The sequence below is a fragment of the Pongo abelii genome, chromosome 9 (genome assembly GCF_028885655.2).
Source record: "Pongo abelii isolate AG06213 chromosome 9, NHGRI_mPonAbe1-v2.0_pri, whole genome shotgun sequence".
Lineage (NCBI taxonomy): Eukaryota > Metazoa > Chordata > Mammalia > Primates > Hominidae > Pongo > Pongo abelii.
The window spans coordinates 63,438,496-63,464,904 of record NC_071994.2 but is presented as its reverse complement, the minus strand read 5'-3'; the positions used below and the strand labels follow the sequence as shown (position 1 = coordinate 63,464,904).

Below are 26,409 nucleotides of genomic sequence, written 5' to 3'. Positions count from 1 at the left end.
AAAGACAGGTTGTGGCCAGTGAAATGTGGCACCACCTGATAACAGAGTGTGGAGAGAGGGTTGACTTAGAGCAGATGAAAGGCGAGGGTGTAGAATACAGTGGAATACAGCAACAATTGTTCAGAAGCTGCAGGAAAGAGACAGTAGAGGAAAGCAGAAAGTTGTTATGATGAAAATGAATCTGCTATGGTTATTTAAGTGGTAGAGACATCACATCACAAAACAAATAGATGTGGTTAGGCCCTTTATCTTCCAGCATTAGTGAGACAGCAGATCTACCATTGTGTGTGTGCCTGTGTGTGTCTGCACCTGTGCACCCACGCATGGCCTTCCCACCTAATGATTGTGCAGAGCCCTAGGGGCTTATGGGTCTTTCCAAAAGAAGTCTCCTTGCAGGTAGGTACAGCTCTTGGTAGTACTTGCCTGTGTCCTGTTGGATCCATTCAGAAGCAGTGGAGCCCATGCCTGTTACAGCAGGCAAGAATACAGATCTTTGCCAAGATTCCTAAGCCTGATGCCCAGTGTCCTTGACCATCTATTTGTATAACTGCCTGATGGGTTCATCCTGCCTGCTGCACAAATTAAGATTACAGCATTGCAGTAAAGAAAGAGTTTAATTGATGTGAGGCCAGCCATGTGATGCAGGAGACACAGACTAATCAATCTCATTGAAGGCTCCTAGGTCAGGAGTTTTTTAAAGGCTGTCTGGGGGAAGGGGTAGGAATGGCCAGGTAATGGGTGCTTGCTGCTGATTGATTAGGGTGGAGATGAAATCAAGGGGGTTGATTGTATTCTTGAGGTGAGTTGCTTCTGGCTGGGGCCACAGGAGTGGAGTTAGAAGGTCCAGGTGGAGCCATGGATGTCAGACATGCAAAAAACATGAAAATCTCTCTCAAAAGGCCAATCTACAATAGTGATGTTATCCACAGGACATATCTTGTGACCAGTCTACACTTCAGCAGTATTTGGTTTCCTCTCCTTCCCCTAGCCTGATGGCCTTTCATTTGCTTTACAAGAGCAGTTGAGTTTTGGGGCCTATTATCATTTAAACTATAAACTAAATGTCTCCCAAAGTTAGCTTAGCCTAAGCCCAGGAATGATTAAGAGAAAGCCAAGTTGTGTGTGTGTGTTCTGGGTGGGTGGGGTGGGGGTTATATCAGATCTTTTTTAAGTGCTGTAATTTTCTCACCGTTATAATTTTTGCAAAGGTGGCTTCATTTGGAGTCTCTAGTAGTTGCTCAGCATCCATGTCCTCTCTTGGTCCTCAGTTGTAGTATTCCAATTCCCCCCATTTCAGGGAAGACACATGTGACTGGCCAATTAGAGTATTGTATCTTATGACTTTAGTGGTTGGCTTAGTAATTAACATATACTCTACTGAGAAGCCAATTCGGGGTGGAGTCTGAGACAGCTGCTAGGGGCCATTTCATGGCTCCTGACAGCGAAACCAACAGAGGGAACCACAATGTTGAAAGATGGATAGAATTTGTTTTCATGGTATCTTTTTGGATCACTGGATCAACCTATACCTGAAGGTTAGTTACTCTTGGACTTTCCAGTAACGTAAACCAAAAAATTACCCAACTCCTTTTGTCTTTCTTCTTCCTTAAGCCTGTTTGTCTGTGTTTTCTGTCACATGCAATACAAAGAATCCTAACAGATAATGAGTCCTGCCCCACTGGAGGACTTTGTGTGAGGCAAAGGTCATGGACATTGATGAATCCAGCATCTCTCCTCTATTGTTCAAGTCTCAAAGAATGTAATTCTTTTCTGAGTGTTTTCCCTCTTTGTCAACTCTTGGAATACTTTCCACTCGGGAACAATCCAGCTCTATAGGTTCTATGTGACTAGGCCTTTGAAAACAAAAGCCTGTTAATTCTCCCATAAGGCAAAGGTCATTTAGGTCTCTAAGGCACAAATGTTTGACTGTTCTTCCAGTAATGGGGGAGGGAAATTTTACCTTTTTATTCGCCTACAGCTGCGGGAGTAAGCTAGAATAAATATCTCAATAAATTACCTGTTAATTAACTTTAAAGATGTAGAGCTAAGGCCGCCATGCCTTGATAATAGAGTACCTGACCATTGACTCAATTTCAGACATGCCAGAAACATCATAAGACTAGGACAGCAGAGCAAGACAGAAGAAACCTAGCTCAGCCCTCCCTCATCAGAGAACACTTGCCAGCTGCCGACCAAAGAGGTGTGTGGCCAGAGTTAAACTCACAGCGCAGATTGCAAACTTAAATGCTTCCACCTCCAGGTAGCTAAGAGTGAAGGAGGCTGGAGGGGCATAGGGCATAGTGGGGACTATTGCAGCCAGGAGAGGCTGGTTCAATAAAGGGGCAGCTGTGACTTCACACAAACTACTGCTGCCATGTGGAAAAACAAGCCCAGTGTGGCTCCAGTTTAAGGAAAGCCCTAAAATGTGTGAATTCTAAATGTTGGCAACTAATTTTAACAATAAAAACAAAAACAAAAAAAATGGTACTATTGAGCTAAACAAAACACACAAGAAGGCCAGGTCAGCTTGAAGACTTTAAACCTCTGTTAGATAGTCCATAATTATTTATATACTTCCATAGTAAATCTGCTTATAAATTCATGGTGTGTTGAGATACTATTCTTTTAATTTCAAGATAAATAATCTCCTTCAGATAGTATATTCATCAGAAACCACATTTCCTTGTCAGGTGCCTGGCTTGGACCACAGTGAGTGATGAGTGTCTGAGCTGATCTGTTCCCCTTCCCAGGCACTGCATCTGTCTTCCTTTTGGTGAGAGACATCTCCCTCTCTTTGTACTTGCGGTTTGGGTGGGGCTGAATCAATCCCTGAATTTAAGGGTCAGCCTACACCCTGGCCTGGCCAATCAGAGACCATAGTTGGACCATAGTAGACTGGGTCAAGGTTGGGGAGCATGTACAACAAATAATGTCAATGAGACAGTTCCTGGTTTTTGTGTCTTTTTGGCAAAAATTGGGAAAGAAAAGTTCATTTTCCTCTAGGGTTGCTAGTTCTGAGGATTATGAATCTGGAGAATCCAGGTGCCATCTGCAGGTGAGGGCTTGGGAAAAAGAGTGACACCCCCCACCACCAAGGGAAGCAGATTATAGGGGAGGGGGAGGTGGGAGAGGGAGATTGGCACAAGGACCAAATTTTCGTCCCTGATTCCAGCTAAGCCTGAAGCCACATCGCATCTGAACTCTTTATTAGGTTAACCAAGCTTTTCTCCCTTTCTTAGGACAGTTTTAGTTGGGAGTCTCTCACATGTAACCAAAATAACCTTGTCAAATACATACTGTCATGCTAACTAGTATAGCACAGCACCTTGGACATTGTAGGAACCTTGGAGCCCAGAGCCATGATTGACCCCATTTGTCTGGCATACAGGGACAGGTGTGAACCCAACATTGAGGCATAGGGAGACAGGCCAGAAAGGGAAGCAGGGCTGATAGAATTCATCCTTTTAGCGGGGGTTAGTGTTAAGTTGTGTGCTGGAGAAGCATCCCACGCTCAGTCTGTTTTGCTATAACACTTGTGTGTTTGTGTGTGATTTTAACATAAATTAGCTCAAATGTGGTTGATGTATGGTGGAACAATGTCAGTAAAATGGGATATTACACTGGTTCATTTGTGATGTTCCCAGCCAGTCAGCATTTTGCACAGGCAAATGTCAGAAGACAAAGGCGGAAGGCACAAACAGCTGAATGCAGCAGGCTGATAAGGGAAGCAGTGTGGTCCACAGTTCTCATTTGCTTCAAGTCTCTCTGACCTTAGGCGAGCCATAATCTCTGGCTCAGGAGTGCCCATGGCTCAGTTCTCCCTGATCCTGTGCAGTTTTTTTCCTTATTTTCATGACTCAGAAGACTATGAGTTCTCTTACATTGCCTTTCATCAAATTACCCAATCTTTCTTTTTCTTTTTCTTTTTTGAGACAGTCTCGCTCTGCCACCCAGGATGGAGTGCAGTGGCACGATCTCAGCTCACTGCAACCTCCACCTCCTGGGTTCAAGTGATTCTCCTGCCTCAGCCTCCAGAGTAGCTGATACAGGCTTGCACCACCACGCCTGGCTAATTTTTGTATTTTCAGTAGAGATGGGGTTTCAGCATGTTGGCCAGGCTGGTCTTGAACTACTGACCTCAAGAGATCTGCCCGCCTCGGCTTTCCAAAGTGCTGGGATTACAGGCGTGAGCCATCATGCCTGGCCTTTCTTCTTTTTTAAGGCAAAGTCCTTTATTTCCTGTAGAATTTATTTATTAGTCACTGAGTGAGCATACTCTTTAAACTGTGCTGGTATTTTAATTAAGATTGTTATTACCTTTGTTAATGTTCTGGTTGCAAAGCTGCATATGTTTTGAATTGTCTGCCTCAATCCTATTTTCCCTACAAGTCTTAATTATTTTTAGTTTGCAATTTTATAGAAAGGATGTTTCTCTTTTCCCATCGGAAATATATATATTTGATTATTGCAGAAGTACCTGCATTTTTTTTTTATAGGCAGAGTGATAGCCATAGATGTGTTGACTCTGGACCAGGTTGCTTTGGTTTTCAATCATTTCTTTGCTTTTATAGAGTATCGATAAAGTTCAACCTGACTTCTTATAACTTTCTTGTCTCATATTTAAATATAAAGAACACATACCTGATTCCCGGGTCCTAAGCTAAACCCAGAAGCCTGCCTGGAATCCTGAATCAGATTTTCAGCCTAGGAGACCTAGCACATGCCATGCCCCTCAGCATCCAGGAGGGGTCTTTAAGCAACACCATGTACACCAACAATGCAGCATAAGCAGATGCTACACACTGTAAAGGAGGCGGGATGCAAGCAGCTGGAAAATCATGGTACAAAAAAAAAAAAAACACCCAATGTCTGCAAATTGGGTAACTCTCATTAGCCCTAAAAAGCTCATTTTCATGGTTAACCAGTTAAGCAGCTGATTAAAGGCACAAGACTATTTAGGCACCTGCTTATTTGTTCATTTTCTTTTAAACTTTGGACAGGAGATGGCGCTCTTGAATGTAATTTGGCAGAGGATCACTCAGAATTGGCGCTACAAGGACAAATTCAGCACCTGCAAATACTTCCTTCTTAAACTGAGAAAATGATTTGGATTTTCTGAGGGGGAGAAGAATGCAATTTTAAAACCAGCTAGAAGTTGAGTAGCTAAGAACATAATAACACCACCTGTCATTTTTAATTTGGATTTAAAAATTTAATTAATGCTGATTAGTGGTGGGGACAGGTGCAGCCCCAATGCTGTGATGTTAAACCAGGAAGTAATAATATTTTGAAGTTGAAAAAGTCATTTGAGGAGGAACTAGTTTTAGAGCTTACCATAATAGAATAAAGACAGGTTGGTACACTGGAGTGTGGTAGACCTGGATTTAAATCTTGGAGACAAAAGCCAAATATATTGGCTTACACCTTCCAGATGTGCCTTAGCAGGTTATCTGAGCCCCTTATAAAGCCATTATGCCCAGAACTGAGTAATGAGGGAGGAGGTCTTAAAAACCTAAGAATTTACATCTTCAAATACTGCGTTTTAGGCAGTTTCCACCTATATTTGAAGAGCTAGTTCTAGAATGCGGTGGCTTGAGGTCTGAATCTTACATGGAGATGTCGGGGCCAAGAGAGTGGAATCCTAAAATAGAATCATAGCAAACACTTATTGATGGCTCACAGCATGCCAAGCTCCACAGGAGGTGCTCTGAATGTGTTCTTTTTTAATCTTTACAGCAACATCAGGAGGTGGTTACTTTTATTATCCTGTTTTACAGATGAGGTAACAGAGGCTTAAAAGGGCTAAATAACATGCCCAAGGTCAGAGAGGTAGTAAATATTAGAGCTAATAAATTATTCATCTGGGTGTAGAACCCACACCGTTAATTACTATGCTGTACTTAAAACCTTCTGAGGGCTTTCAAAGCCATGGGATAAAGGCCAGCCCCCTTAGCCTGACACGCAAGGTCTTTTATGAATCAATTTCAAGCAAGAGTAGATCAGAGAAATGGCAGTGCTATTATCTGAGGCCATGTCTAAGGCAGTGACCACTGATCATCATTACCGAAATTGTTCTGGAGCAGGCACCCACAATATGTGAATGTTTATTCACAATTTACAGGTTCTATTGTCAATCCATACATTAAAAATTATTAAACCTTAATTTATTTCTAATTTTAAATACATTCTAAATAATGTCTAATACTTCCCTCCTTCACTCCAGTGGAAGGTCTTTCTTATCTGTTGCTGTGTATACTCTGGAAATCATTGGTTTAAGGTAAGGCCAGCTCTATCTAGTTCTCTGCTCAGAGGACAGAAATTCTTCTCTCTTGTCAATGTTCAGGAAAGAATAGCCAAAGCAATCCTAAGCAAAAAGAGCAAACCCAGAGGCATTAGGTTGCCCAACCGCAAACTATACTATAAGGCTATAGTAACCAAAACAGCATGGTACTGATATAAAAGCAGACACATAGATCAATGGAACAGAATATAGATTCCAGAAATACAGCCACCTGATCTTTGACCATGTCAACAAAAATAAGCAATAGGGAAAGGACTCCCTATTCAATAAATGGTGCTGGGATAACTGGCTAATCATATGCAGAAGAATGAAACTGGACCCCTATCTCTTACCATAAGCAAAAATTAACTCCAGATGGATTAAAGATTTAGATGTAAGACATAAATCTTAAAATCTTAGAAGAAAACATTATTCTGGACATCAGCTTTGGGAAAGAATTTATGACTAAGTCTTCAAAAGCAATTACAACAAAAACAAACATTTACCTCTAGTTAAACCAAAGAGATTCTGCACAGCAAAAGAAACTATCAACAGAGTAAAGAGACAACTTACAGAATGGGAGAAAATATTTGCAAACTATGCATCCGACAAAAATCCAATATCCAGGATCTATAAGGAACTTAAACAACTCAACAAGCAAAAAAAAAAAAAAAAAAAAAAAAAAAAAAAAAAAAAAACCCCAATAATCTTATTTTTAAATGGGCAAAAGACATGAACACTTCTCAAGAGAAGACATACAATTAGCCAAAAAACACATGAAAAAATTCTCCACCTCACTAATATTAGAGAAATGCAAATCAAAACCATAATGAGATAGCATCTCACACCAGTCAGAATGGTTATTATTAAAAAGTCAAAATACAACAGATGTTGGCAAGGCTACAGAGAAATGAGAACACTTATACACTGTTGATAGGAATGTAAATTAGTTCACCCACTATGAAAAGCAGCTTGAAGATTTCTCTTTGAACTTAAAACAGAACTACCATTTGACTCAGCAATCCCATTACTGGATGTATACCCAAAAGAAAACAAATTATTCTGCTGAAAAGACATATGCACTTGCATGTTCATTGCAGCACTATTCCCAATAGCAAAGACATGGAATCAGCCTAGGTGCCCATCAATAGTGGATTGGATAAAGAAAATGTGGTACATATACCCCATGGAATACTATGCAATCATTAAAAAGAATGAAATCATGTCTTTGTAGCGACATGGAGGCAGCTGGAGGCCATTCTCCTAAGCGAATTAACACAAGAACAGAAAACCAAATACTGCACATTCTCATTTTTAGGTAGAAGCTAACCATTAGGTAATCATGGACATAAAAAATGGCAGTAATAGAAACTGGGGACTACTGCAGGAGACAAGCAAGGGTTGCAAAATAAACTACTGGGTACTATGCCTAGTACCTGGGTGATGAAATCATTTGTACCCCAAACCTCAGCATCATGTAATATGCCCAGGTAACAAAACTGTACATGTACGCCCTGGATCTAAAATAAAAGTTGAAAAAAAATAGTTCTGGAAAGCTCAGGCCCTGAGAAGTATTAGGACTGGCACACTTATGCTGAACAGTCAGAACATTCTTACCCTGGTGTGAGTAGGTGATGAGAATCATAACTTGGTAACCCTGGAGACAGAACCAAGGAAAGCACAAGGACTGAATGATGCTTATGCCCAGGGCGCCCAGGATGGGCAAAGTCCACTGGCCAACGTGTCACCTCCCATAAACAGTGTTTCAGATGTATTAGTTTCTAGGGCTGCCATAACAATGAAAAAACTGGGTGGCTTAAACAGCAGCAGAAGTTTATTGCCTAACAGTTTTGAATGCTAAAGACCTAGATCAAGGTGTCCCAGGGGCTGGTTCCTTCTTATGGCTGTGAGGGAGAATCTGTTCCATGCCCCTCTCTTAGCTTCTGGTGGTTTGCTGGCAATCTTTGGCTTTTAGACACATCACCCTGATGTCTGCCTTCATGTTTACATGGTATTCTCCCTGTCTGCATGGTTCTTCACAAGGCATTATTTTTACAAGGACACCAATCATACTGGATTGGAGCCCACTTTCCTCCAGTATGACTTCATCTTAAGTATATCTGCAATGACTATTTCCAAATAAGGTCACATTCAGAAGTACTGGGGGTTAGGACTTCAACATATCTTTTCTGGGCACACAATTCTGAAGTTGGCTTCCGTGACTGTCCCTTTTCTAAACTTATCTGTGGGACCTGATTGTTCCCTGCTGATCAATGTTTACTTGCTTTAGATCAGGGTTTCTAATTCTCAGCACTATTGACATTTTGGACCAGACAATACTTTGTTGTTGGCGAGCTGTCCTTTGCACTGTAGAATGTAGAGCAGCATCACTAGCCTCTACCCACTAGATGCCAGTAGCACCCCACCCCTTGAGCTGTGACAATGAAAAGTGTCTTCAGACATTTTGAAATTTCCCCCAGATGGTAAGTTCATCAGTGTAGGGAACCACAGCTTTAGGTGAAACCATGAGCTCCTGCTGAACCCTAGGATCAGGGACCCATTCTGCTCCTAGAGATTTTGCATTCCTCTGCTCTCCTACATACATCTATTATCCAGTTTCACTCCCAGAAGGTAACCTTACATGCCTCCCAGGAGCTCCTAAGACCCTGTGCTCCCCAAAGACTGATCTCGCAGTTGCCCGAACTCCTCTTGTGCTCTAGCAGGACTGTGACCAGCCTGAGGGCAGGTGCAGCATCTGACCCACTTCTCTATCACTCTGTCTCCCTGCCTGGGGCCTGGCACCCCACCCCTGACCCAGTATATTTTTCAAATGAAAGAATCCTAGTGTCTTCTTATTCTGATGGTTTCTTATTTGTTACCAACATATCCCTTTTTTAAATAGGAAAATGACTTGATTGAGATATAATTCATATACAATTTCTGTGTAAAGTATACAATTCAATACCTTTGGTATATTCAGAGTTCTGCAGTCATTGCCACACTTTAGAACAACTTTGTTACCCCCAAAAGAACCACCATACCTATTCTCAGTCACTCTCCATTCTGCCCAATGGTGCCCAACTCTAGCAACCAAGAACCTACTTTCTGTCTCTATGGATTTGCCTATTCTGGATCTTTCATAGAAATGAAATTGTATAATATATGTGATTGGCTTCTTAGCATGGTTTTTTGTTTTTTTTTTCAAATTTCATCCATGTTGTAGCACATATTCGTCATTTGTTTCTTTTTATTTCCAAATAATATTTTAGCTTATGGATAAAACACATTGTATTTAATAGTTGGTGGACATTTGTATTGTTTCCACTATTTGGCTATATAAATATTAGCTTTTGAATATGAATGTTCATATGCTATGAACATTTGTATATAAGTTTTTGTGTAACCCCAAACTGGGTCATATAGTAACTCCATGTTTAACCTTTTGAAGAACTGCCAAACTGTTTTCCAGAGCGGTGGTGCCATTTAACATTCCCACCAGCACAAAAGAAGTGAAATTTAAATGGCTTGTTCCTGCCTTAACTGATAACATTCCACCACAAAAGAAGTTAAAATGGCCGGTCCTTGCCTTAAGTGATGACATCACCTTATGAAATTCCTTCTCCTGGCTCATCCTGGCTCAAAAAGCTCCCCCACTGAGCACCTTGTGACCCCGACCCCTGCCCGCCAGAGAACAACCCCCCTTAACTGTGATTTTCCTTTACCTACCCAAATCCTATAAAACGGCCCCACCCCTATCTCCCTTCGCTGACTCTTTTCAGACTCAGCCTGCCTGAACCCAGGTAACTAAAAAGCTTTGTTGCTCACACACACATACAAAACAAAACAAAACAAAACAACAACAAAAAAAACCATTCCCACCAGCAGGGTATGTGGGTTCCAATTTCTCCGCATCCTCACTATCACTTGTAGTTGTCTGTCTTTTTAATTATGGCCATCCTAGGGGGTATGAGGTGGTATCTCATTGCAGTTTTGATTTACATTTCTTTGATGGCTAAGGATGGTAAGCATCTTTTTATGTGCTTATTGGGTCATTTATATACTTATTTGGAAAAATGACTATTCAGCTCCTTTGCCTATTTTTAATTGAGTTGTCTTTTTATCATTGGGCTATCTGAACTCTTTATAGAAGAGTTCTTTATACAGTCTAGATAGGAGTTCTAGATGTATGATTTGCAAAAATTTTTCTCCCATTCTACAGATTGTCTTTTCACTTTCTTGATAGTGTTCTTTGAAGCACAAAAGTGTTAAATTTTGATGAACTAATTGATTTATCTTGTTACTTGTGCTTTTGATATCCCCAGTGTATCTTGAATAACACATACACTACAGGAGCCCCTCCCAGACAGTATTGAAATATTGCCTTGACTCTTCCTGATTAAGACAGACCAAGCTCCTTAGGGGAGTGGAAACAGGGAATAATCCTACTTTATTAAATTTGTATCCTAAATAGTTCCTGGTGGTTGTCCTTGTCTAGTAAAGTGGTTGAAGACATGGGCTCTCCAAATGGGTGCCTAGGCTAGAATCCTCTCTGCCATGATTCCTGTTACCTTGAGCAAATTACTTAGACTCACCAAGCCTCAGTGATCTCATCTATAAAATGGGGGAAATGGTAACCAATCAGCACTGTTGTGAGGATTAATTGGGTAATGCATATAAGATGGTTCACACAGACCTTGCACATAATAAACATGTTAGCTATGCCATTATTATCCTTAGTACTTGGGACAGAGAAGGCTGTCTGTAAGTGACTGCTGAATCAATGATTGAAAGAAGTATTATTGTGGAGAACAACCCAATCTCCTATTTAGAGTCACAATCCTGGTGCTCAGAGTGGGCAAACAGAAACATTCACTCCCTTAGAAAGCAGGTAGGAGAAACTTCTTCAGTTTTATGAGGATAGGGCAGAAAAGTCCCTGTGGGAGTTGACATCAAAAGGATTTTCCTGCTATACCAAAGGGATTTAACAGAAACTCCACTGGAGGCTTCCTGCCACCTCAGCATTTCCCTTATCTGGGGAGGTCTGTAAGGGTCCTGGGGACAGCATCTTCTGCTTCTCTTGCTTAATTGTCTCCTAAAAATCCAAAGAACATAGATAATTGTTCCAGGAGGAGATAGTGCTAGGCTTTGATTCTTATAGCTGGCATTAAAGCAGTGTCAGCATTTGTTACAAAGTCCCCTAACACACACTTTGTACCAGTGCTCCTCGCCTTGGGTCATTATTTCATGATGTTTGTTAAGAAATATGCTTTCTTTTTCATAGTCGGAAGTTTCCTCCCCAAAGCCTGCATCTCTCCTTGGTTTGTCTCAGTCTGTCTTGGTGAGATTGAAGCTGAGTTCACAGGACACTGAACTCATGTCAATTTTTTTTTTTTTTTTTTTTTTGAGATGGAGTTTCGTTCTTGTTATCCAGGCTGGAGTGCAGTACCGTGATCTCAGCTCACCGCAACCTCCACCTCCCGGGTTCAAGAGATTCTCCTGTCTCAGCCTCCTGAGCAGCTGGGATTACAGGCATATGCCACCAAGCCTGGCTAATTTTGTATTTTTCGTAGAGATGGGGTTTCTCTGTGTTGGTCAGGCTGGTCTCAAACTCCTGAACTCAGGTGATCCACCCGCCTCGGCCTCCCAAATTGCTGGGATTACAGGCATGAGCCACCGTGCCCAGATGCTTATGTCAATTTTTAATTAATAGATGCTCCTGAGTAAAGGCAGATTCTGGTTCTGGGGTGTTACTAATGATAACAGGGCAAATAATTTTCAAATCTAGATGAGTTAAAAGATCATCACAACAAAGAAAAAATGTAAAATGAAATTAGTTATGTTACCAAAAAATGCAGATTAAGACTACTTTAAATTCAGTTTTTCCTACTCTTTGGGAAGCTCAAAAATTATTTTCCATCATTCCCCAAAAGAGGAAAGCAAGATGGCTACTTTGTTGGAGCTGCATTTATTGGACTTCCCTAATGTGTCTCCTTAACAATCTGAAGGTGCTGGGGTGATAGCTTCCACAGAACGTCTAGAGCTGGGGTTCTGGGGCTCACCTGCATGAGATATGTAGTATGTTCCATGAGCAAGAAAAAAATAGGGGCTTAGACGTCCTTGAAATGGAAGGGGATGTGTCAAAGCAGCAAGGGTGAGGCTTTCCATATTGATGGATGCTGCCCAGGAACCCAGTTGGAGTGAGGAGGAGCATAGAAAACAGCAGCATAAAAGGTTACAATTTCAAAATTAAGAAAAAAAAAGTAACATCAGAAAAGTTATGGCAGTTCCTCAAAAATTAAACCTGGAATTACCATTTGATCCAGCATTTTCATTTCTAGATATATACCCAAAATTATTGAAAGCAGAGTCTCAAAGAGATATTTGTATACCCATGTGCATTGCAGCACTATTCAAAACAGCCAAAAGATAAAAGCAACTCCAGTATTTATCATCGCATAAAAGGGTTAACAAAATATTGTATCTACAGTCATCCCTTAGTATTTGTGGGAGATTGGTTCCATGACCCTCATCAGATAACAAATCCATGGATGCTCAAGTCCCTTATATAAAATGATATTGTATTTGCACATAACCGCATGCATATCCTCTTGTATACTTTATATCATCTCTAGATTACTTATAATACCCAAAAGAATGTAAATGCAACGTAAAAAGTTGTTGTATTGTTTAGGAAGTAATGAGAAAGAAGCCTGTACATGTTCAATACAGATGTAACCATCTTAACAAATATTTTTGATCCAAATTTGGTTGAATCCATAGATGCAGAACCCACGAATACAGAGGGCTAACTGCACATACAATGGAATATTACTCAGCCATAAACAGGAGTGAAATTCTGACACATGCTACAACATGAATGAACCTTGAAGGGCCTTGAATAATGTGTAAGTGGTTTGGATACTATTGAACAAACATTTTCACTTCCATTGTAATATGATTACGACCTATGGCTCCTAGGCCACAGAGCTGAGAGGAGCTCAGACTAATATCAGGATAATGGTCACAAATCACACCCTACCCTAGATGCAGTACCCATGGGAACTCTTCTACCAGCTGCATATGCACAGTTCCTTATACTCTTCTGTCAGTGCCTTGTTTCTGAGTATGCCATGGAAACAATGGGTGGGAGGGCAGTATAGGATATTTCATCTTTTATTTCTCTTAGACTGCAGCATCTTTGCCTTTGGATTCAGCATGAGTTCAATGGAACAAGGGATAATCCATGTAACAGTCATCATGCTGTCTTTGGCTTCACTTACCTCCCCAACTGGCCTGCCATCTCTGAATCTAACTTGTGCTCTTTGCCTTTAGGGTGAATTCCTTCCCAGAAGACTCTTGGGCTCTTATTGCAAATACATTCTCAGTAGACTGGCGCCTCTAAGTCTAGTCATACCTCGTTCCTATGGTAACCACAGAGTGGCCTCCAGCTGGGACTCACAGCCATGTTTGCTTTCTGTTCAGGTATGCCCTCTCAGAAATGGGTTCATTTCTCACACTGAATGCATTTTCCACCAGATGTATCACGAAGACCAATTAGATGCTTTATTGTATGAATCATCTTAAAGCCACACATTCTCATGGCAATATCATCCTCATCAAGGTGAAAATTCATTCTTAGTTAGGTGGTTTATGTATAAAGTGCAGACATACATACCATATATAAACAGATATACAGTATATCTGTGGTGTTAAAATTTCATAGGGAGGGTAATTAGGAAAAAAATGTCTAAAAAGGCTACCGAAGGAGACAATGAAAAACGTTTGAGAAACATTCTCAAGGTCCCAAGATAAAAGCAATATTTGTGGAAATTACAAATATACTGTCTATATAATTATCTTTATGTCCACACTTAAGATTTCCATTTAAAAGAAATATTTGTAAAACAAATGTTGAGATTTCTGTTTTAGAATGTGTCTACAGATGTCAAACATTCCAAAGAAGCCTCTTATATAGGCTATATTTTGGGTACTTCATATATTTGGAACTCTAGGTTCTTTTTTTTTTTTTATGAAAACATGGCAATTTCCCAAATGGTTTCATTGACACTGGTTACCATCACTGAATTTTAACTGAAAGCCCTTTGGGCAGCTGTGATCAATTAGATTTTGATTATTGGCTAATTATATGCATTTAAAATATATCCAAGAATCAGATAATACAGTTAAGTATAATAATTAAACTAATATTATGATTAAAAATATTTTAATCTTTCATCAGTTCAGAAGAAATGTAAGAAACATGTTTTATATATACAATTTACAAAGAGCTTTCCTATAAGCTCCACTTGATAACTGTGTAGCTCATTTGATCCTCATAACAGCCACATGATGTAAGGTTATTATTTTACCATTATTTGCTTTAGAGATAAGGAAACTGAGGTTCAGTCAGCTTGTTTGGTTTCTTCAAGATGACTTAGCTGCAATGGTGCTTATTAAACAGTTTAGGCTGCCATAACCAAATGCCACAGAGTGAGCAGCTTAAACAATGTAAGTTTATTTTCTCACAGTTCTGGAGGCTGAAGTCCAAGCTCAGATGTTTCCAGGGTTGGTGTCCTCTCTTCCTGGCTTGCAAACGGCTGCCTTCCTCACATGACCTATCTTTGGTGCAAGCACGGAGAGAAAGAGAGAGATCTCTGGTGTCTCTTCCTCTTAGAACACCAGTCCTATCAGATTAGGGCCCCACCCTCATGACCTCACACAACCTTCATTGCCTCCAGAAAGCCCTCTGAGTACTGTCACATTGATGGTTAGAGCTTCAACATATAGGTTTCGGAGGGACACAGTTCAGTCCGTAACTGAGATTTGAAGTCCTCTCCTCTGATTCCCAAGCCTACTCTTTCTGTCCCATCCCACAACCCCTTCACATGCTTGCATCCATCCCCTGAGAAAGGGCCAGACCCCTGGCAGCAAGCCTAGAGCAGGCAGGCAGCTGTCTGATCCTGGGGTGACAGCTAGAGTCACTGGGAGGAAGGCATGCATTTTCTGCATCAGGGGAAGGGAGGGAAGTGGACAAACCAGGCATTGATCCCCCTCACGTGGCCACTGCCTTAGTTCAGGAGCCCATTATCTCTTGCCTTGCTGGCTGGAAGAGTGCCCTGCTTACTTTCTCTACCCCAGCCTTGCTCCACTCCATTCCATCCCCCAAAGAGACAACAGAGTCCTTTTTCTAAAATATAAGTCTAACCACCTCGTTACTGTGCTTAGAACTATTCCTTTTTTCTCACCATCTAGGCAAAGCCTAATTCCTTAATTCTTCATTTAAGAGGCTTAATATGTCCTTGGCCAGGGCCATATTTCCAACATGATCTCCTCACACTTCTCTCCTAACATTGAGCATTCCAGCCACACAAAACTCTTTGTTCTCTTTAACACACTGAGAAAATGCCCACTTTTATTTCAAAATTCAGCTCAGAAGGTATCACCTCTAGGAAGCTTTCCTAGAAATCCTAAAAACACAAGCAATTCTTGTTTTTCTGAAGCCACAATTTGATTATAAAGGTGGTATCTTAATGCACGTGCCACTTATAAAAAACAGAAATGTATTTCTTAACAGTTCTGGAGACTGGGAAGTATAAAATCCAGGAGCTGGCAGACTTGGTGTCTGGTGAGGGCCCTCTTTCTGGTTCATAAAAGTACCTTCTCACCTTACATGGTGGAAGAACGAAGGCAACTCTTGGAGCTTCTCTTTTTTGGAGATGGAGTCTTGCTCTGTCGTCCAGGCTGGAGTGCAGTGGCGCGATCTCGGCTCACTGTGCAACCTCCGCCTCCCGGGTGCAAGCAACTCTCCTGCCTCAGCCTCCTGAGTAGCTGGGACTACAGGTGCACGCTGCCATGCCCGACTAAGTTTTTGGATTTTATTAGAGATGGGGTTTCACCGTGTTACCCAGGCTGGTCTCAAACTCCTGAGCTCAGGCAATCTGCCCGCCTTGGCCTCCCAAAGTGCTAGGATTATAGGCGTGAGCCATTGCGCCTGGCTGGGGCTTCTCTTATAAGGACAGTAATCCCATTTACATTGGCTCCACCTTTGTGACCTAATCACCTCCCCCAAAGGCCCCACGTCCTAATACCATCACATTGGGAGTTAGGTTTCAGCATAGGAGTTTTAGCGCATGGAGAGGCACAGACATCCAGACAAGCATTTACCTTCTGCTGAAATTGTCTCAGTGTTTGCCTCTCCTAATGGAATATGGGCCACATGTACAGCAGGGGCTCAGCAAATGCTTGCTGAACAAACAAGTTGGGGGCAGGTTTCTAACTCAGGTAGATCGTTTCATCCTCTTCATCCCCCAGCAACCAAGAAAACCAGCCTATTGCCGTGGGGTCCTCCAACCCTGGCTATTCTCCAATGCTAAAGACTGACAGATAATCCCAATTAGCAAATTGACCCTCGTGGATTTTCTGCACTCATAGCAAATATCTTCAGGAAAACGGAATTTCTCTCCATACCTGGTAACCACAACTTCATTCTCTCCTCTATTTGGAATAACTTCTTGTATGACTTATACAGTAGCCAAACTCCACGTAGCTTTTAGAACTCTGGGGGTCACTGAGGCTCATAGGAAGTCAGTCTTCCAAGCTTTTTTTTACAGCAAGCCAAAGCCCCTGGAAGGTCAAACACCAAGTGCTGGTAAAACCCCTTTGGTCAGAGGCCAGGCTTGGCTCTTAACTTACCACCTGCAGTCAATTGTCTCTTGAACTAATTGGTTGGCCAATGCATATGGCTTTTTTTCACTGACCAGCTGTTTAACTCAGTGGTCTATCACTTTCTTCCCTCCTTGAGATATACTAAATCTTCCACACATGCTTGCTACAGCTTGCTCCGATTCTACCCTTCATTCTCTTTCCTTTCTCCTACTCCTGGAGCAAGACCACCTTCAGGGTTGATCTGATGGGAGAAAGAACTTATAGTGTAACCTCAAAATTATTCTGCTTATTATGGAAGAGAGGGATTGCAGTCTGTAACAAAACTATCTTTCCTTTAGTGAAACACACACACATTCCCAAAGATTATGAAAATTATTCTTCATTTAGGACCAGAAGGTCTTGTCCACCCTATACCACAGGTGGCGAAGGTTCATGAATGGCTTCTGTATTCTGCCCAGCTTGCCCAGCCGCCTTTTGTTGGCATGGCGCCTTGGAACAAGACTCTCAGAGTGTTCCTTATGCTCATCCCCGTGGTAACAGAGAGCAACATTACTGAACCTTTGTTCTTGTATCCTTTCTTTTCGTCTCCTCTATGTTTTATTCCCTGATTTCTTCTACTGAATATCACACCACAAAAATCTTCCATGTTTTTTACATACTCTTCTTCAAGTGACTGACATTTTGGTTATTCTCCTTTTATTTACTAATTACATGATCTTATTTTTCATTCTTGCATATAACACTTCAATGAATATATTCACAAATGTAGATTTTTAAAAATTCATTTCACTTCTCTAGGATTAATTTTCCGTAATGGAATGACTGGGTCAAAGGAGATCAATATTGCTGTGGCTCTTTCAGGTTATTATCATTTTGCTCTGCGTACACTGCCACCAGCTATGTGCAGGTACCAGTTGTAGAGCAAGATCACTGACATACACTTTCCATTTATCTTTACTAATTAAATAAATATAAAACAGGCCAGGTGTGGTGGCTCACACCTGTAATCCCAGCATTTTGGGAGGCCGAGGTGGGAGGATGGCTTGAGCTCAGGAGTTTGAGACTATCGTGGGCAACATAGTGGGACCCTGTCTCTACAAAAAGTAAAAAAATTAGCCGGGTATGGTGGCAAATGCCTGTGGTCTCAGCTATACAGGGGACTGAGGCAGGAGGGTAGGTTGAGCCCCAGGGTTTGAGGCTGCAGTGGGCCGTGATTGTGCCACTGCACTCCAGCCTGGGTGACAGAGTAAACCTGTCTCAAAAACTAAAAATTAAATTTACAAATACATATAAAACATTATTTTCAGTTCCATTTTGATTTCTGTTTAAGTCATGGCCAGCACTTTCAAAGTATTTCTTATTAAAGTATGGTCAACTCAGACTTTTTAGCATCACTCACCAAACTGCTATTTCCAGGTTCTCTTAAATTCCATGGATTTTAACTTTGGCCTATGACCTCCTTGACCTCTGGAAATGTGATATCCTGCACCTGCTGCATCAGGGCTCTTCCCTGGTCTTGCCTACACTGGTGTCTACACAGGTAACATCTCTCTAGATCATGTATCAGCTCTGCCATGCGAGATAAGCCTAACTCTGCATTTTTTTTCCCCTAGAAACATGTTTTGACTCTTTCTTCCCAAATGTTTGGGATTATGGTTCTATACCAACAATGCCGTCAGAACCCAAAATAGTTTAAAATTTTTCCTTTGGAAATTGCTTTCAAAGCCATTGGCATGTTCTTGTGAATATCCTTATTGGTGGCAAAACTTGATATTTAAAAGGTAGATTTTATTTTCTGGAAGGAAACTAATGTTTTTTTACATACGTTCTATATCAGAAAGTATCCTATTAGAAACCTGGTTATTGTTTTAGCTATTTTCTAGGTAGAGGAGAATTAAAAAGCCAAAAGGGGGATACTGAGGTATCACAAAGGCAGTAGCTGCCAGAAGCTACCCTAGGGATGGGGGAACAAAGGAAAGATGTAGAGATTACTAAAATGTAAACACTTGTAGGAGGGGTCTGAAGAGTTCGGGCTTAGCCCTCTAAGGATTAGGCACTTCTCAAATAGACCCAGGGCTCTGAGCTTGGAGCCTGCAGAAGAGGCTCCACGGAGCTGAAATTCTGACTTCAGAGGAGCAGGTGTGGTGGCTGCTGCTCTATTTCTGAGAGGCACCAGGAAGCTGGTTCTAAAAGTGTGGAATCATTGCAAACTAGAACAGCCTGTGCTCCTGGAACCCATTGCGGTGCTTCCAGGGTGAAGCAATGTTGCTGGTGGCAATGCTGATAGGATCAGGTAGCAATTGGCAAAGAGGAAGTGTCCTTCACTCCTCCAACATTCAAGCTGCTGTGGCATACCTGACAGGAAGAGCCTGACAGGAGCCAGCAAAGGGAATTGCAGAGGCCAGTCCCAGCATCAGAAAGCAGAGTGAGGAAGGGAGGATTGGAGTCAGGATGCAATCACTTAATAACCAGCAACCCACTGTGTACCAGGCACTCCAGAAGCATTTTAACAGCTCCTTTAGTTATCATGCCATCCCTGTGATTGAGAAACTCTTGATTATTTTAGGGATGAGAAAATGGAGGCCCAGAGAGAGTAAACAGTAGTAGTGGCACTAGAATGAGAACAAACAGCTTGTCCCACTACATCTTCTGAAGTTGAGCTTCCTTCTGGATGATGAAGAGAGAAATTTTTTCATTCCTGAGGGGAGCTGTAACGAGGGTAGATGAGGGGGAGAAGGGTGATATGGTTTGACTGTGTCCCCACCCAACTCTCATCTTGAATTATAATTCCCATAATCTCTATGTATCTAGAGAGAAACCAGGTGGAGCTAATTGAATCATGGGGGTGGTTTCCCCCCATGCTGTTCTCGTGGTAGTGAGTGAGTTCTCATGAGATCTGATGGTTTTACAAGGGGCTCTTCCTGCTTCACTCATCACTCTTCTCCCTGCTGTTGCCACGTGAAGATCCTTGCTTCCCCTTTGCCTTCCGCCATAATTGTAAGTGTTCTGAGGCCTCCCTAGCCATACGGAACTGTGAGTCAATTAAACCTGGTTCCTTTATAAATTACCCAGTTTGGGCAGTTCTTTATAGCAGTGTGAGAATGGACTAATACAAAGGGAAAGGGCCAGATGATGGCATAAGACTATGTTGTGTGCAATATGATCTTTCCTTGTGACCCACTGCCCAAATCCTTAGGAAATTCTACCCAACTCACAGAACTTTTGGAGTAAGTGGATTTCTTGTGAAAACTGGTAACAGACCCAAACTTTGCACCAGGGAAGACATGAGGAGGAACAGAGACGGCATCTGTAGACTCCGCACAAGAGTGAGTGAGGGCAAACCCTGTAGTTGCAGAGATCTCTGGAAGTTTTATGACTTCGCTTATGTAATTGGTCTGTAGCTTAAGGCTTGAGATGCCCTGATATTTAAATTATGCCCATTTTGCAGATGGAGAGATTGAAGCCTAGAAAAGTTAGATAACATAACTAAGATCATATAGCTCTTAAGTTGTAAAACTTGGATTTGAAGACAGTTCTGCCTGACTTCAAAAATGAATGGATGAGAGAAGCCCCAATAGTACTGTTACTTACCGTTTATACAAAATGTATTACATACCTGGAATTATGCTAAGTGCTTATTTTGTTTTATCTCACAATTCAGTGAGGTAGATATTATGCCTGTTTTACAGATTAAAAACTGTGGCTGAGACAGGCTCAATATGCCTTATTCACAGCTAGCAGTAAGTGAAGTTGGAATCCTCACCTAAGTTCACTGGAAATCTCATGCTCTTAACCAGTGCTTCTCAAAATGAGCCTGAGAATCACTGAAGGATCTTGTTCAATGCAGATTTCTATTCGGTAGATCTGGGGTAGGGCCTAACATGGTGCATTTATAATCAGCTTCCAGTAAGCCAATGCCACTGGTCCATGAACCTCACTGAGTAGCAAGGCTCCTAGCAAGAATATCACACTGCTTCCTTAATCTGCCCAGCCCACCTCATCATTTTCAGATTGACTCACCACTGAGACTCCAAGAAGCCTCTCGGTCAAGCTCAGTTATGATGTGACACCCAGAGCTTGTCCTTCTTTCTCTTTCCTTCCTTTGAAATTTTTCAGAGTAAAGTAAGTAACCAAACAAATCCATCATCTGGCAGGTCATTAAGAAAAACATGATTTATTCCCCCCTGTGACTACACTCAATTAATGAAGCTGTCATTAAAGCCCATGAACATGTCAAAAAATTAGTTTCAGGTGTTGGATTGTTTGGTTCTAGAATAATTTCTATATTTTTAATGAGGAGTATTTGAAATATCACCCTTCTCCTCCATCAGGGGCTTCCAGCTCAGGATACCTAAGAAGCCTGACATATTGGGGGTCGGTGGGGGTATTTATGGGAAGCGTCAAACATCAACTCATTGTTGTCTCTTTCCATTACCAAAGGCTGCTCATTGAGAATGTTTTCAGAGCCATGGTATTTCTTTGGGGAAAAAAAGGGAAATGTAGCTCGTGATAAGGGTTGACAACTTCAACAAAGGAACCAAAGAGTGCTGACCAGGGATCTCCCACTGATGGTGATGTTTCCATAAAATGGAAAGCCTTAAGGAAGATTCATTTTTTTCTACCTAAGAAAGAACATATGTTTTTAAACTCCTTGTTAAAGGAAATATTTTATTCCAAGGAGTAAATGAGGTGGGTTAATATTTTAAAATAATAACCGACATGTTTTACCTCTACAATTTCTCTTCCCTTTCTTTCTCCCTGCCACCAAGCCTCTCTTAAACTAGACTTCGGCATTCTCATCCCTCACAGTTGGATTTTTATGGTAGAAATGCAAAGAAAATAAAATATGTAATTTTGTTTTGTTTTGGAACTTTAAAGCTGGGCCTGAGCTTCAACAATAACTTTGGAAAAACACTTATAGAGTAATTGCTTCCCTTCCACACAGGGGAGCTACAAGTGTCTGGGCTGGAGCATTGAGGAAGTGAGTCAGGAAAGAAAAGTTAATTGCTGGTAGGGATGTCTGAGAAGGTACCTTGTTTTGTACTCCACTCCATGGGGTAATACTCTAGTATGGGGGAGGGGGAAACAACAGAAACTGAGATAATGGTCCTGCTTGGCATTCATTACGTTCTGCTCTGTAAGAAAGCTTTGGAGACTTCTTCTTATGTATCTTTTCAAATATTACTTTCTATTCTCCATGTTGTGCATGTCAGCAATTTGGTAGTTTTTATTGTTGAATAACATACCACTGTACAAATATGTTATAGTTTGTTATGCATTCAGTTTCTCATGGGCATTTGGGTTGTTTCCATTCTCATCACTTGCTTTGGCTAATGGAATGAGGTGGAAGTGAGGGTGTGCTAGTTTCAAGCCTAGGCACAAGATACTTCTAATTGCTTCCCAGAAATTTTGCCATCCCCATGAAAAGAACATGCGGGCTGGACTGTTGGCTTAGAGAGGGAGAGACACAGGAGTAGAGCTTAGCCTTAACCTGCAGACCTCCAGATCTGTGATTTAAAAATAAATAATTGTTTTAACCCACTGAGATTTGGGGGACGGTTTGTTACACAGCAAGGGTTGACTGATACTGCCACTCTTCATCACTAGCGATTGAATGGATGCTCAGGACCTAGCTAGCTGGTACTCATTATGGTAGGCTTCCCTGCTTTTTGGGGCCAAAGTACTAACTGGACCATGCCCACTCCCTTCCAGCTGTTGCTATTACTTTATTCCCCTTGAAACAATAACAATTTATATCAATTAGAGTGTCAGCTTGATGAATGTGCCCATGGAGTTGTCCTGCCACACTTCTAATTAAAAAATCTTAGGCATCCTGGGGGCTCCATCTGGCCAGAGAGTACACAGTGTTGGGAGAGGGGCAACTTAATTGTGGCAATGGGGAAGGACCTGACCAGTTGCAGTTCTCTGTGAGGATTGCCCAGAGCAATGTGGAGTGGGGTGTAAAGTGAAAACCTCTGTTAGTATGCAGCACCTTAATACTGACCCCAGCATCCATCCATGCTTTTGGATGGAATCAACTTCTGCATGTCATTCCTTTCCTCTTACAACTTAACTACATTCAATCTGTCAAGGATGACACTTCTGAGACTGACATTATGTAAGTCTCTTTATAGATACAATTTTTTCTGGCATTTTCAGTTTGGTAGGGGAGAAGAGGAACAGCATCAATTCATAGTTTTCCACCTTGCCTGCAATGGGAGGTTCCAATTTTTCCCCTGTGTTTATTCTGATGTGTGGGTTTGTGTGTGTGTGTGTGTGTGCTTGTGTGTGTGTGTGCACACATGCACACAATATGTAAATATTTCTGTGTGTACATACAGATAAGTATACATACACATGTTCTCTACAGATAAATCAATACTTATACGTGTATGTGGGTAGATACATATACACACATGTATAGGTATGTATTTATACATCATATATGTATATGTAGATATACATATTATATATAAGATATTTGCTTATGATGTATTCATTAGTCTTCTAGTGTTTTGTCACCTCTGCCAAATCTGGAAGAGGTAGGCTAGATCACTCATAACATTTGCAAGGCCTAGGGCAAGAGTAAAAATGAAGGCTAACTTATCCAATGACTACATATTTAAAAGCTGTAAGTCAAGTTAATAAACTGTTAAGTAAAATGTTTTATCTTCTTACCTTGACAGTTTTATCTTCATAATAACCACGAAGGCCAGGTTCAAATGTAGAATTCTTGTATCCCACAGAGCTCTCTACTGTAAGTAATGGTATGGGAAAAGCTAGTACCTGGCCCATGGTCTGCCCTCCTTATCTTCTCATCTGCTATGACCTGAATGTTGTGGCCACTCAGAATTTGATCATGGGTCTTTGAGATGTGACTAGATCATGAGGATGGAGCCCTCATGAATGGGAGTAGTGCTTTTATAGAAAGAGGCCCTGGGGAGCTGCCTTGTCCCTTCTAGCATGTGAGGATTCAGTGAGAAGTCACCATCTATGAACCAGGAAGCAGGCCCTAACCAGGCACCAAATCTGCCAGCACTTTGATCTTAGACTTGCTAGACTCCAGAATTATGAGAAATAAATTTCTGTTGTTTTTAAGTCACCCTGTTTATAATATTTTTTTCTAGTTGTGCAGACTGAGGTATCACTTCTTACTAGTGCACACGTTAACTAACGCATTCAAGCTGCGTTTATACTCTCTGCAATGAGTCACTCTTGACCTTACCTTGAGTCTAGGTATGGGCATTCCAATAACACAGTCCACTCTTGTGAGAATGGAAAGAGGCCTGTGAAGGCCAGGTAGGTGGCTTCAGGCACAACTGGGCATGGAATTCCAGGGTCCTAAACACCCAGAGTGTGGTCTATAAGCAGGGAGTGGGTCTAGGGCAGGACTCCAAATGGGCAAATCTCCTTGACCCCACAGACATTTCAACTTATGGAGAAGAGCATACCCAGCAGAGGACAATGTATATATTGCTAACAGTGCTAATAGTGCTAGTGACACTTCAGTGAGGTATAAATCTGCCTCGATCATAATATATTATTTTTTCAATACACCAGCTGTGAATATTCTCTTTAGAATTTTTGCATAGCTATTCGTAAGTAAGATTAGCTTACTTTCACTTGGATGCTACTTACTAGGCTTGGGTATTACGTTTATATTAGATTTATTAAATTATTTGGGAAAGTTTTCACTTATATATTTTGGAACAGTTTGAATAATTTAGGTAGGATTATATGATCCTTAATAGTTTAGTTAGAGCTTGCTTGTAAAATAACCACTCTATTCATTTTAATCTTCATTTTTTAATCTGGTAAATCTTTGAAAAACTTTTTTAATCTGTTTTGTTCAGGTAGGCTACTCTTTCTCAAGTCAATCTTGGTAATTTATACTGTGCTGGAAAAATTATCCATATCACCTAGATTTGAAATTTTATTGACAATATTTTACATAATATTTTATAATTTTAGTATTTTCATAACTATGATTATATATTCTTTCTTATCCCTGATGTACATATTTGTCCTGCATTTTTTTTCTTAGTCAAACTTGCTAAAGTGTTGGGCTTATCTATCATTTCTGCTGGTATTTTGTTTAGCGATTATTTCAGCTTTTTGTCTTTATTGATTCCTTCATATTTCTTTTACTTTGTTTCTGTTTTAATATCTTACATGGAATACTTAGTTCATTTGTGTTGACATTTTTGAATACAAACATCAAGGGAAGAGAAGAGTGCAGGGTTGTAAATAGGGAATGAAGCCAAGGGTCAGGAGGAGGACAGAAAAGGAGGTGAAGAGAAGGGATAGGGAACCACCTGAGAGACTTGGAGTGTTAATGACAAGTGGCACAGAATGTCTACAACTTAGTTGTCAGGGTCACATGTCACAAAACACTGCCATCAGGACACTCTGCCTGCCTCCACAGGTGCTGCATCCAACTCTTGTCTCCATTTTGGCCATGAGCACAACAGAAATCCAGATCTACAATGTATATTGCATTTTTGATCTAAGACTTCTAGTTTCATAGTTCAATAAAAAAATTTAAGTAGGAACAACAAAAAGTTCTGCCAATTTTTATTTTGTGAAGTAAGGATTAAATATACTTGCATAACAATTTACTAACAGCTATTTCACCAGACTTAGGACATTCAAACATACAAAAGTGAGAAGGTGAAAATCACAACATAACAGTTTTATTGAGTTTACAATGTGGTTTGCAGAATCCCAGTTCCAGCATCACAAGGCAAAATATAAAAGGATGAGTTTGAAGCTGAGTTGTAATAGCTTAACAATCATCTCACTTGCTGGACATGGGGGAAACTTGGTGAGCCCTACTTGATTTAGGTTTAGGTCCCCAGTTTTGTGTTCTAGGAGTAAGCATGAAATGGAGTTTGTAAGTCCATCACAGAGACTATAATTCAGCTTTGATTTATCCCAATTCTTGAAAATTAAGGTGAATTAACAGTGCTAACACCTGGCAGTGGCAAATACCAATCCTCCCAGGAAGAAAGGATAATGTATGTCACAAAATTTTTCCAAAAGTGGTTTTGTAAAGATGGCATCCTGGACTGAATAAAAACAATCCAGGAACACAAGGAGACAAAACAATAAGAATGAAAGCTACTAGAAGCAAAACTTATAGGGCTTCATATATTGGAGTTATCAGATATAGACACTTAAATAATGTGATTATAATGTTGAAGGGAATAAAATGCAATTTCTTGAGCTTAAGCAGAGAATTGAAAGCTATTTTTAAAAAGAATAGTGGATATTTTAGATATCAAAACCAAAATTAAGGATTCAGTGAATGGGTTTAACAGCTAATGAGAGAATCAATACATTGGAAGATAGTTTGAAAGAAAGCATCAGACTGAAATACAGAGAAGTAGCAAAAACACAGAGTGAAAGATAGGAGGCCAGTGGGGGATATAGGCATATCCTATATAGTTCTATATTTGTATTAC

General features: G+C 40.8%; 2 long non-coding RNA genes across 4 annotated transcripts; one reads left to right on the top strand and one right to left on the bottom strand.

Moving 5' to 3' along the window:
• Window positions 1–707: 707 nt before the first annotated feature.
• Window positions 708–16,315, bottom strand: LOC129048926 (uncharacterized). 3 transcript variants are annotated; one of them, XR_008511627.1, is made up of 4 exons: window positions 15,946–16,315; window positions 14,807–14,899; window positions 4,138–4,239; window positions 708–814 (listed from the first exon to the last, which is right to left on the bottom strand). It is a non-coding gene; the product is annotated as an uncharacterized LOC129048926 (long non-coding RNA). The 3 variants fall into 3 exon arrangements; XR_008511628.1 differs by lacking the exons at window positions 708–814; window positions 4,138–4,239 and adding exons at window positions 11,882–12,061; window positions 12,340–12,456; XR_008511626.2 differs by lacking the exons at window positions 708–814; window positions 4,138–4,239 and adding an exon at window positions 5,973–6,364.
• A 57-nt stretch (window positions 16,316–16,372) lies between these two features.
• LOC112135397 (uncharacterized) lies at window positions 16,373–24,046 on the top strand. Its single transcript, XR_010141725.1, has 3 exons — window positions 16,373–16,750; window positions 18,362–18,485; window positions 23,632–24,046. It is a non-coding gene; the product is annotated as an uncharacterized LOC112135397 (long non-coding RNA).
• Window positions 24,047–26,409: the final 2,363 nt, after the last annotated feature.